The following is a 10,171-nucleotide window of genomic DNA, read 5'->3' as shown; positions in this document are numbered from 1 at the left end:
TCCTATCCCTCTGTCCTGCTAATCTCACTCTCCGGTCATTTATTTATGTGGCTAATGACTTGCAGAACTAATTCAGCAAAGTGTATCTATTTCCCCTGAAGTATGTGGGTTCTGATGTCCTTGACTCTACCTTTTCCCCTATTTATCTTTTAGCCTGCCTGCCAATGGATTACTCTTGGGACTCATGCACCATTTCCACATAAAAAATTGTTCTTAAATCTCCCGAATCAGGTAGACACCAATTTTCACATTTTACCATTGGATATTTCTGTGTGTTGGATATGGCTTTCACAGTTCAGCAACATTATAATTTTGCCCTACGTTCATCCAGGGACTAGAAGTTTTCCTTCCTATGACTCTCCAGGGAGTGTGACCTTGGGAATGCACAACGTCTTCCAGATCAACAGGGATAAGCATGACTTTTTTCAGACACTACTCCTTTAGAGTTATACCTGGATTAGAGTAGTTTATTCTTCATCCAGTGTTTAGCCAAAGGTTGTGCTCAAGTGTGCTAAGGGTTCAAGGCTCTTTGCTTATGGATCACTGTGTGGTTTGGTAAAGCTTTTGCATTTTCTCCGCATCCTGCTTTTATGACTCTTAAGTGGATGCAATGTAAGGTATGTATTCAGCCCTCAGGACCCTTAGGCATGAGTACGATTTTAGGAGGACTTTTCTTGACTATCTCTTGCTCCTGTTCTCTCTTGAAATCTACTGGATGCTCTGCCATTTTATGTTTTTCTACCACTATCATGAAATTTTCCAACCCTCTTTTAATTGCTTGTCACCAAATGCTCCATGGTTTTCCATAATACTCTTAGGCATGAACTTCTCACCTGCTCTAAATAAAGTCATTCACCTCAGGTAAAGCTTCAGAATTCTTGTCTTCAGGGACTGCCTACTCTCTGGATAGAAACTCTGTGCCATTGTACTAGGACTGGAGGAAGAGACAGGATCCAGCTCTTCCAGAATGATACTCTTCTTCTTTAAGCAAGTGCTAGGGGGAAGACCATAGCCCTAGGTTTCTTGGCCTGTCCTTCCCAATGTGAAATCACTACCCAACAAACAAATTGAGGCAGAGGCCATTGGGTCCCTAAACTCTCAGCCTTCTGTATGTTGGGCAAAGCTTTTACCCTATTAACTGGGTGGGAGATGACAGCCTCTGCCCCCCGCCCCCAGCCTTGCTCATTGGGAATAATGCTTCTGCAATACGGACGTGGAGAGAATGAGAGATGCCTGTGTCCCGCCCTGCAGAGAATGATACTGTAGCCCACAATGGAACCTGGAGTTAGAAAACCCCTGCCTTCTTGGACACATTTTCCTGTAACATAACTTCTACCGCACAGAGCTGGGGAAGGTGATGGAAGTGGGTCATGGCCTAAATGCCACAATGCTGTTCTTAGGAGACTGAGCAGATCTCCTCAAGCACATGTTTCTCCATTTGCTGTATGTCCTTAAGACAAGTTCAAAGGATTTCATATTGTTGGGGTTAAAAAAATTTTTCCACCAGTGATAATGTTGTTTCACTGAAGAGAAGTTCTGTTGAGCCCTTTGTATGCCATCTAGAGAGCCCACTGTTTAAATTATTTCTCATAAACTTTTAATGTTGGAATTGTTTTGGATTTACACAAAAGTTTCACAGGTAGCACCAAGAACTCCTGGATATCCACTCACCCAGTTTCCCTCAAAACTTTGCACCTGAAGTTTTATTGTCTTACATTATCATGTTGCATTTTTCAAGGCAAAGAATCCAACATTGATACTTTACTGTTAAGTGAAGTCCAGAGTTTATTCAAACTTTACCTCTTTTTCCCATAACGTCCTTTCTTTCTCCCCTTTGGTCAGGATCCAATCTTGGATACCACATAAGCAAGTAAAAATCATTGTAATTTTAAACCACAATCTATTAGTCACCAACAATATGTCAGTCATAGTCTTTCCTTCTTTCTTCCTTTCTTTATAGTATTTTTAGTAGTTTTGGGTTTTTATTTACATTCCAGTTGGTTAAAATATAGCATAATATTAGATTCAGGAGTAGAATTTAGAGATTCATCACTTCTATATAACACCCAGTGCTCATCACAACAAGTTCCCTTAATAACCATCACCCATTTAACCCATTCCCTGCCCCCCCTCCAGCAATCCTCAGCTTGTTATCTTTAGTTAAGAGTCTGTTTTATGGTTTGCCTCTCTCTTGTTCCCCGTTATGTTCATGTTTTGTTTCTTAAGTCCCACATATGAGAGAAATCATATGGTATTTGTCTTTCTCTGACTGACTTATATTGCTTAGGATAATACTCTCTAGCTCCATCCATGTCATTGCCAATGGCAAAATTTCATTCTTTTTTGTGGCTGAATAATATTCCATGGTATTATAAACACCACAACTTCTTTATCCATTCATCAGTCAATGGACATTCGGGCTCTTTCCATAATTTGGCTATTATTGATAGCACTGCTATAAACATCAGCATCCATGTGTCCTTTAAAATCACAGGCATTATTAAGATAAGAGAGAAAGATATAGGAGTAAGGAGGAAAATAAATAAAATAATCTAGAGACTTATATCTAGAAAATAATTTGGGGTGTGGTGACTAGAATATGGGAGCAAACTGATAAGAAACATCCAGGTTTTTTAAGGAGCTGCATCTCTAAGAAGGTTATGCCTTCATTGAAAAAGTCTTAAACCACCTGTGGAAATTAAAAAATTGCATGGGTGGAAGTCTGACAAATGATGTTCCTCAAGGAGAACAGACCCTTCAAAATCACTTCACAAGTTGTAAATAGAGAATAATGGGTAAGAAAACAATTTCCAAAAAGCTGAACGAGGTCCTAAGAAAAAGAATGGCAAATAGAGTTCGTCACAAAAATAAAATCAAGATATAATGAAGAATTATCTATCATCCTCATGGTGGAAGGGCCTTTGTCAACTCAGCAAAATTCTGGAATTAACTTTGTCTTCCTTTGTTCACTTTTATGAATGAGTTGGTGGCTTTTTCCTTATTATCTTTACCCTAGTTCAATATTATATATTGGATGTGTATACGGGATGAGCTAACTTTTCTTCTTAGTTCATAAGCTATTGGATTGAAAGGACCCACACTTGCAGTGGATGGAGAGGATAAATTTATCCCTTAGATACACGGAGCTTCTAGAGTCGTTATAATCACTGGAATTTCAGCTGCTTCCTCCCAGGAATTTTGATCGGAACTCTAAAAAGTCTTTATGGGGGTGCCTGGGTGGCTCAGTCAGTTAAGCATCTGACTCTTGATTTTGGCTTAGGTCATGATCTCGTGGGTAGTGAGTTTGAGCCCCACATCAGACTCCGTGCTGACAGTGTGGAGCCTGCTTGGGATCCTCTCTCTCCCTCTCTTTCTGCCTTTCTCCTGCTTGTACCCTCTCTCTCTCTCTCCCTCAAAATAAGTAAACACTAAAAATATACAAAAACTAAAATAAAAAGTCTTCTGTCCTTAATGTCTTCAGAAGTTTCCAGAGCAGTCCCCTAGCACCTCACTCCTTGACCTTCTAGAGACAGATATATCTTGTGAGTGATATTGTCTTTGTGCCTGAAACAGACTTCCTTCCTCCAGTAGTTATTTGCTTTTTTTGTATAATGAGACCGCAGAGGATTTTATTCGACCTCTTTATTCTACCAAGAGTTTGTCCCAATTCTCCAGCCTCTCCAGTAACCCCAACTTCAAATACTACCAGTGAGGTAAGTGGACTCTCCTTTACCACAGCTGTACAAGCATCTGTTATTATCTGTTTACTCAATGGCAGCCATACAAATGTGTGTGAACTGGTGTCTCCTTCTGGGTTTAGTATTTCTGGTTATTGATATTTTGTATCTTTTCATGTGCTTCTTAGCACTCATACGCTTTCTTTGTTAGCACATCTCTTCAAACCTTTCCCCGCTTTTTAATCGAAATGTTTGTTTTCTCATAATTGAGTTGCAAGATGTCTACAGTCTCAAAATGAACTTTTAAATCAGCTATTGTATTTGCAAACACTTTCTTCCAATTTGTGATTTGTCTTTTTAAAAATTGTATTCATGGCATTGCTTGATATGGAAAAACAATTGAATTTTGATGCAGTTAAAATTTGGACTCCAAAATTACAGCTTCTTCCTTTTTTATAACTTTCATCTTGTTTATTGCTATTCTTTATTATCATCATATTTTCCTCTCCTTGTTTTCTTCAGTTCTTTGAATATATCTGACCTCCCTCAGAGTTTCTATTGACTGTTCTCCCCTTTGTTTGGACCACATTTTTCTCCTTATTTTCATGCCTTACAATTTTTTTTTTTGGCTGAAAAAATGGGCCCTTCAGATCACATAGTATAGAAACTTTGAATGCTGACCATCCCCAGAGTTGTTGTTTGATACTCATTCTTGTTTCATTGATTGAACTACACTGATTTTAGAGTCTGTTTCCCTTCTGTGTGTAGCCTTTGAAGTTTCAACCCAATCTTTTCAACTCTTGTTCTTATTTATAAGCCTGTGCTCTTAAGGGTAGCCACTGTATCAGTGGTCAGCGAATGATGTGCCGGAAGTTTTTCTTAGACCCATTTTGAAGGAAGGTTCTGGGAATGGTTTGGGGAATTTATTCAAAGTTTGGGCAGTTGACAAATCTTCTCTGGTTTTTGCTTTCTTCTTGGCGGGGAACCATAAGATCAGCCAGGAATAAGTAACTGGCATCAGATCTGTTTTTACCTGCATACTACGTGTGCATACCCAGAAATATGTCAGAGCTTGTCAAAGCCCCTGTATCATTTCCTGAATATCCCTTTTTAATGTTTGACTTGTCCCTTATTTTCCCCAAACAGTATCACAGCTCTTGGCAGCTGTGACTTGCCCTTCTGCAATAGTTCTGCCACATGCTGTTGTGGGGCTAATGGACTTCTCTTGCTCCATAACCAACATAATTTCTCACAGCCTTAGAATTTTCATTCAGGCTCTTTGTTCTGTCAGGAATACTCTACCTTGGGGTAGACAGTACTAAGGTTTAGCAATGACATGAGGAAATTGAGATTATCATAGACTACCAATGGAAATACAAAACGGCGCATTACTCAAAAAAATTGTTCGGCTGGGCGCCTGGGTGGCTCAGTAGATTAAGCGTCTGAGTTCTGCTCAGGCATGATCTCATGGTTCATGGGCTTGAGCCCCATGCTAGACTTTGTGCTGACTGCTCAGAGCCTGGATCCTGCTTCAGATTCTGTGTCTCTCTCTTTCGCTCTCTGCCCCTCCCCCACTTGTGTGCTCTCCCTCCCCCCCCCCCCGCACTTTCTCTCTCTGTCAAAAATAAAAATAAACTTTAAAAAATCATTTGGCAATGTCTGATAAGGTTAAACATAAATCTACCATATCTGCTAACAATCTCACTTCAAGGTATTTACTCAAACCTATGTTTATACAATAGTTCTGTATGCAAATGTTTATAGCTGATGTAACTAATCAATACAATCTAGAAATAAACGGGGTGGTTAGGTCCACATAATAGAATACCACTTGACAATAAAAAGGAACAAACCACTGATACGTGCAAGAAATGGATGAATCTCATATACACCTTATGCTGAGTGAAACAAGCCAGACTCAACAAATTAGATAGTGTATGACCTCATTTATATGACATTTCTTCCAGAGGAAAAGTCTCAAGAACAAAATCAGTTTCAGGATCTGAGGGCGGCAGGAGGGCTTCACCACAAAGGAACACAGGGACTTTGGAGGACAGATGGTACTAGTCTTTGTTTTGACTGTGTTGGTGGCTCACGATCATATGCATTTAACCAACTTTCAGGACTATACACTAAAATGCATGAAATTTGCTATAAATGAATTATGCTAAACTGAAAATAAGGAAGAAATGGCAAAAAAAAATGTAAATGCATCTGTGTGTTCACTCAACACATTAAGCTAGGTATTCACAGATGGTTTAATTGCCTCTCCCTTAAGTAGTAGGAGAAAGTCCTAGAGCTGCCCTCACAAGGGCCTGTTCCCCTGAGATCTCCAGGTTTCTGGTTCTTATTCATTATTATCTTTTAGAATCCCAACATGGTTCTTCTGCCTGACATCATTTTGAATGGAACAGACGATATACCAAGGCATCTGGGTAATTTATTTACTTGTGTGAATGCGAATGGTTGTTAGTACACATGCTGATCTTCCCCCAAATTGTGGAATTTCTGTGAGTCTGCAACCATCGTCAGGAAAACCCCTAGCATGAAAATTATACTGAATGCAGTCCAAGTGATAACCCTTTACTGAGTTGTTTCATAGCCTTTTTATTTGCTATTCACAGCCACAGTCCTGCGAATCATGCCCATGTGTTAATAACACTCTATTTCACAAATAAAGAAACTAAGTTTGACATCAGGTAAGGGACAACTCTAAGGGCGCCTTTTGATTCGCTCCTGGGAGGGAGCTTTGTTGATGGGATTGCTACATTCTTCCCCCACAGAGTTTCGGATCAATGACTAAACATTGAGGATTTCCATCGCCTGTTTTCAAGGACCAGGTAAGTAACCTTTTGTATTTCACACACATTTTTAGTGAGAAGTGTAATACATGTAAAAGTAGTAATGAAGCTGATGTTATGAGTTATTTGAGCTCAAAATAGAATACCATGAACATCTTTTCTGAAACGCTTGGGACTTTATGTCCAATTAAAAACCACTTCCGTTAGTAGGAAGCTCAGTGGCACTTATGAAACGTTGTTATGTTCCTAAAGATGGGCAAAGGCGGAAGGTGGATGATACTCTGATTGAACAGGAGGTAATTTCCTCCCATTTTCTATCTTTTCCTGTCATTGTAGGGGAGGCTCACAAGCAAAGTTTGATTGGACAGTTCTTTAGATGCCAGGAAGATCTTCATGAGGTTATTTAGATCTGTACTCCACTTTAATATTCTTTACCCCCGAAGCTCACCCTTTTCCTGACGTCTAGAAAAGTCGACAGAGCAGTCATTCAGTGCGTAGGTTGTAAAATAGATCATAGATACATTTGATTCTCAGAGCTGCTTCCTCTTAGACATGTAATTTTAGGAAGTAACTTCTCAAATCCTCTTTTCTTATTTGTAAAATAGGGATACTAGTGCCGACTGACGTTTAATGTTATCATGAAGATTAAAGTGAAACATATCTATATCTGAATATGTCATTCCCTTATTAGTGGTCATAGAATGCAGCACATTCTATTTGCTTTAAAAGTTGTAGGTTATATTATCATGTATGTTAGAAATTTATAAACACACAAGTGCCTTTAGGGACAGGAATGTAAAGTGAAGTTGCAAAATAGCCAGGAGGAAATAGAAGGTAGAGAGGAGATAGAGAAAAGTAGTTACCAGAGAATGGACATGCTACCAAAAGCTCCAAGGTCAAATTAAAAATTAAAAAGCAAAACCATGGAGGTGACCACATAACAGATCTGCAGACTAGAATGAAATTCCTGGTCCATGACCCTTCAACTCTCCATCTCTGTGACTGTACAAGAGGCTGGGGGCTACCAGACTTCACACTGCCGCCACATCGTGAAGCCCTGCATCCCACCCCCACCTGTCCTTAACCAAGATGGTGACCATCATTCCATCCTAATAATAACGTAGTAACTCATCAGGATTATGATGAATGCCCACATTGTGCTTTTTAAAAATGAATTACCTCATTTAGATTTTGTAAAAAGTCCCTTTTGAATCATCCCATTACCATCTTTATTTATTTATTTTTTTAAGGGGGCTCCACGCCCAGCGTGGCTTGAACTCACCATCCTGAGATCAAGACCTGAGCTGAGATCAAGAGCTGGAGGCTTAACCAACTGAACCACGCAGGTGCCCCACCATCTTCATTTTATAAAGAAAATGAGGCTCAAGGAAGTTATGTTAGGACCAATGTCTCCTTGGTTGAAAATGGTAGGGCTGCTTTCTGAATGCTTATGAACCTCTTCTCAGAGCTCAAGCTCTAACACCCAATGCCATACCTTCTTCAGAATTGAATTCAACTGGAATTCTTGGTTGTACATGCCTCTACTGTAGTTGTGCTGTTATCCCAGTACATCTAGTTTGTATATATATAGCTATTCTACTGAACACCTACAAGTACTGAGTTTGGCCTAATGGACACAATGAATAAATGTGAACTCAGTTAAAATAAATTCAATTAAACTTCAGTTAAGAGCCTGGGTCTAGGAAATCACTTTGCCTGGGTCCAAGGCTTGACTCTATTGGTTGATACTGATGTAGACTTGCACAAACAGTCATTTGTGGGTTTGTTGAGAGGAGTAAGCATATGTCAACATTAGACATAAGCGTGTACTTGATGTGAGCACTGTATAAACTTTAGCTGTCAATAAACTCAGGAAATCTGACTTAGGAAATGTAAGTACAGCAAATATGTGACCTTGGATAAATCATAACCTCTTTCTGTGCGTCTCTTTGTGCATTGGCACAAGTAAGAAGTTGGCTATGGGACTTGTAAGGATCTTTTGGCTTCAACAGTATGTAACCATATAGATCATTTATCTAAGTCCTAAGTTTTTTGTTCAAATCTATGCTTTATATCAGAGAATCATGGATAATAAATTATTGCCATAATTAAATGGTGAAATAAATGAGGTATTTATATATTTAAATTTCAGTGCAGGGGGCCTGGGTGGCTCAGTTGGTTAAGCATCTGACTTGGTTTCAGCTCAGGTCATGCTCTGACAGTTTTCTGAGTTTGAGCCCTGTGTAGGGCTCTGTGCCACCAGCTTAGAGCCTGCTTGGGATTCTCTTTCCTTGTCTCTCTGCCTCTTTCCCTGCTTGTGCTGCTTCTGTCTCTCTCAAATAAATAAACATACTTATGAATGAATAAATAAATAAATAAATAAAAATAAGTAAATAAATAAATTTCAGTGCCATCTATTTTCTGTTCACCAAATATTCCTTTCTTTCTCATTACTACAAAGAATTTAGTAATTCCCATGGACGCTAATACAGAAGTGACAGATTTCATCCTGATGGATCTGACCAATACTCTAGAACTTCAGATTCCACTTTTTATTGTGTTCACCCCTCATTTACTTCATCAGTGTTTGGGGGAACCTGGGGATGATCATACTGATCCTACTGGACTCCCATTGCCACTCTCTCATGTACTTTTTCCTCAGTAACCTGTCTCTGGTGGACTTTGGTTACTCTGCAGCTGGCACTCCCAGGGTCACGGCTGGATTCCTTATAGGAGACCAGGTCATCTCCTATAATGCGTGTGCTGCTCAAACGTTCCCTTCTGCAGCCTTTGCAACTGTGGAACGTTATCTCTTATCCTCAGCGGCCCGTGACCTCTACACAGCAGTGTGAAGCCCCTCCATCCCACCACCACCATGACGATGAGCGTGTGTGCTCTTCTGGCCATGGGTTGCCACATCTGTAGTCTCCTGAATGCATCCATTCAGGTTGGGAATACGTTCAGTCTTTCTTTCTGTAAGTCCAACGTGGTCCTTCACTTTTTCCTGTGATATTCCAGCAGTCATGGCTCTCTCTTGCTCTGATAAACACATTAGTAAGGTGGTTCTTGTGTATGTGTCAAGCTTTAATGTCTTTTTTGCTCTTCTCGTTATAATCCTATCCTACCTATTCATATTTATAACCAGCTTGAAGATGCAGTCAGCTCAGGGGCACCAAAAGGCTTTGTCCACCTGTGCTTCCCACCTCACTACAGTCTACATCTTCTATGGGACAGTCATCTTTATGTATTTACAGCCCAGTTCCAGCCATTCCATGGACACAGACAAAACGGCATCCATGTTCTACACTGTGCTCATCCCCATGCTGAACCCTGTGGTCTACAGCCTGAGGAACAAAGAGGTCAAGAATGCTTTCAAGAAAGTTTTGGAAAAGGCAAAATCATCTCTCGTCCTTGGATTTTAATATTATATTATGCACAATAATCTAGTTTCATTTCTCTCGGTTTATCCCATTCATATTTTTAAGACTTACCCTGCATTTAATTTCTCAAGTTATATCCCTAACACTTGAAAAGTCTGCTGTCTTGTAAAAATAAAGTATATCTAAAATATAATACTTGAACTAGTATGGCTCAAAGAAAGCCATGAAAAGCCAGGGGTCCTGCTTCTCAAAACACTTACTAATGGCATTTGTTTTATTCGCTTGTTCCACATGCATTTTCTCTACCACATGC

The 10,171-nt window shown here is 39.7% G+C and overlaps 1 pseudogene; it reads left to right on the top strand.

The window, feature by feature from the left end:
* The first annotated feature begins 8,954 nt into the window (after positions 1-8,954).
* LOC106979548 (olfactory receptor 5B2-like) lies at positions 8,955-9,953 on the top strand (annotated as a pseudogene).
* Positions 9,954-10,171: the final 218 nt, after the last annotated feature.

Source organism: Acinonyx jubatus, chromosome D1 (assembly GCF_027475565.1).
Source record: "Acinonyx jubatus isolate Ajub_Pintada_27869175 chromosome D1, VMU_Ajub_asm_v1.0, whole genome shotgun sequence".
Taxonomy (NCBI): Eukaryota; Metazoa; Chordata; class Mammalia; order Carnivora; family Felidae; genus Acinonyx; species Acinonyx jubatus.
This window is presented reverse-complemented; position numbering and strand designations above follow the sequence as displayed.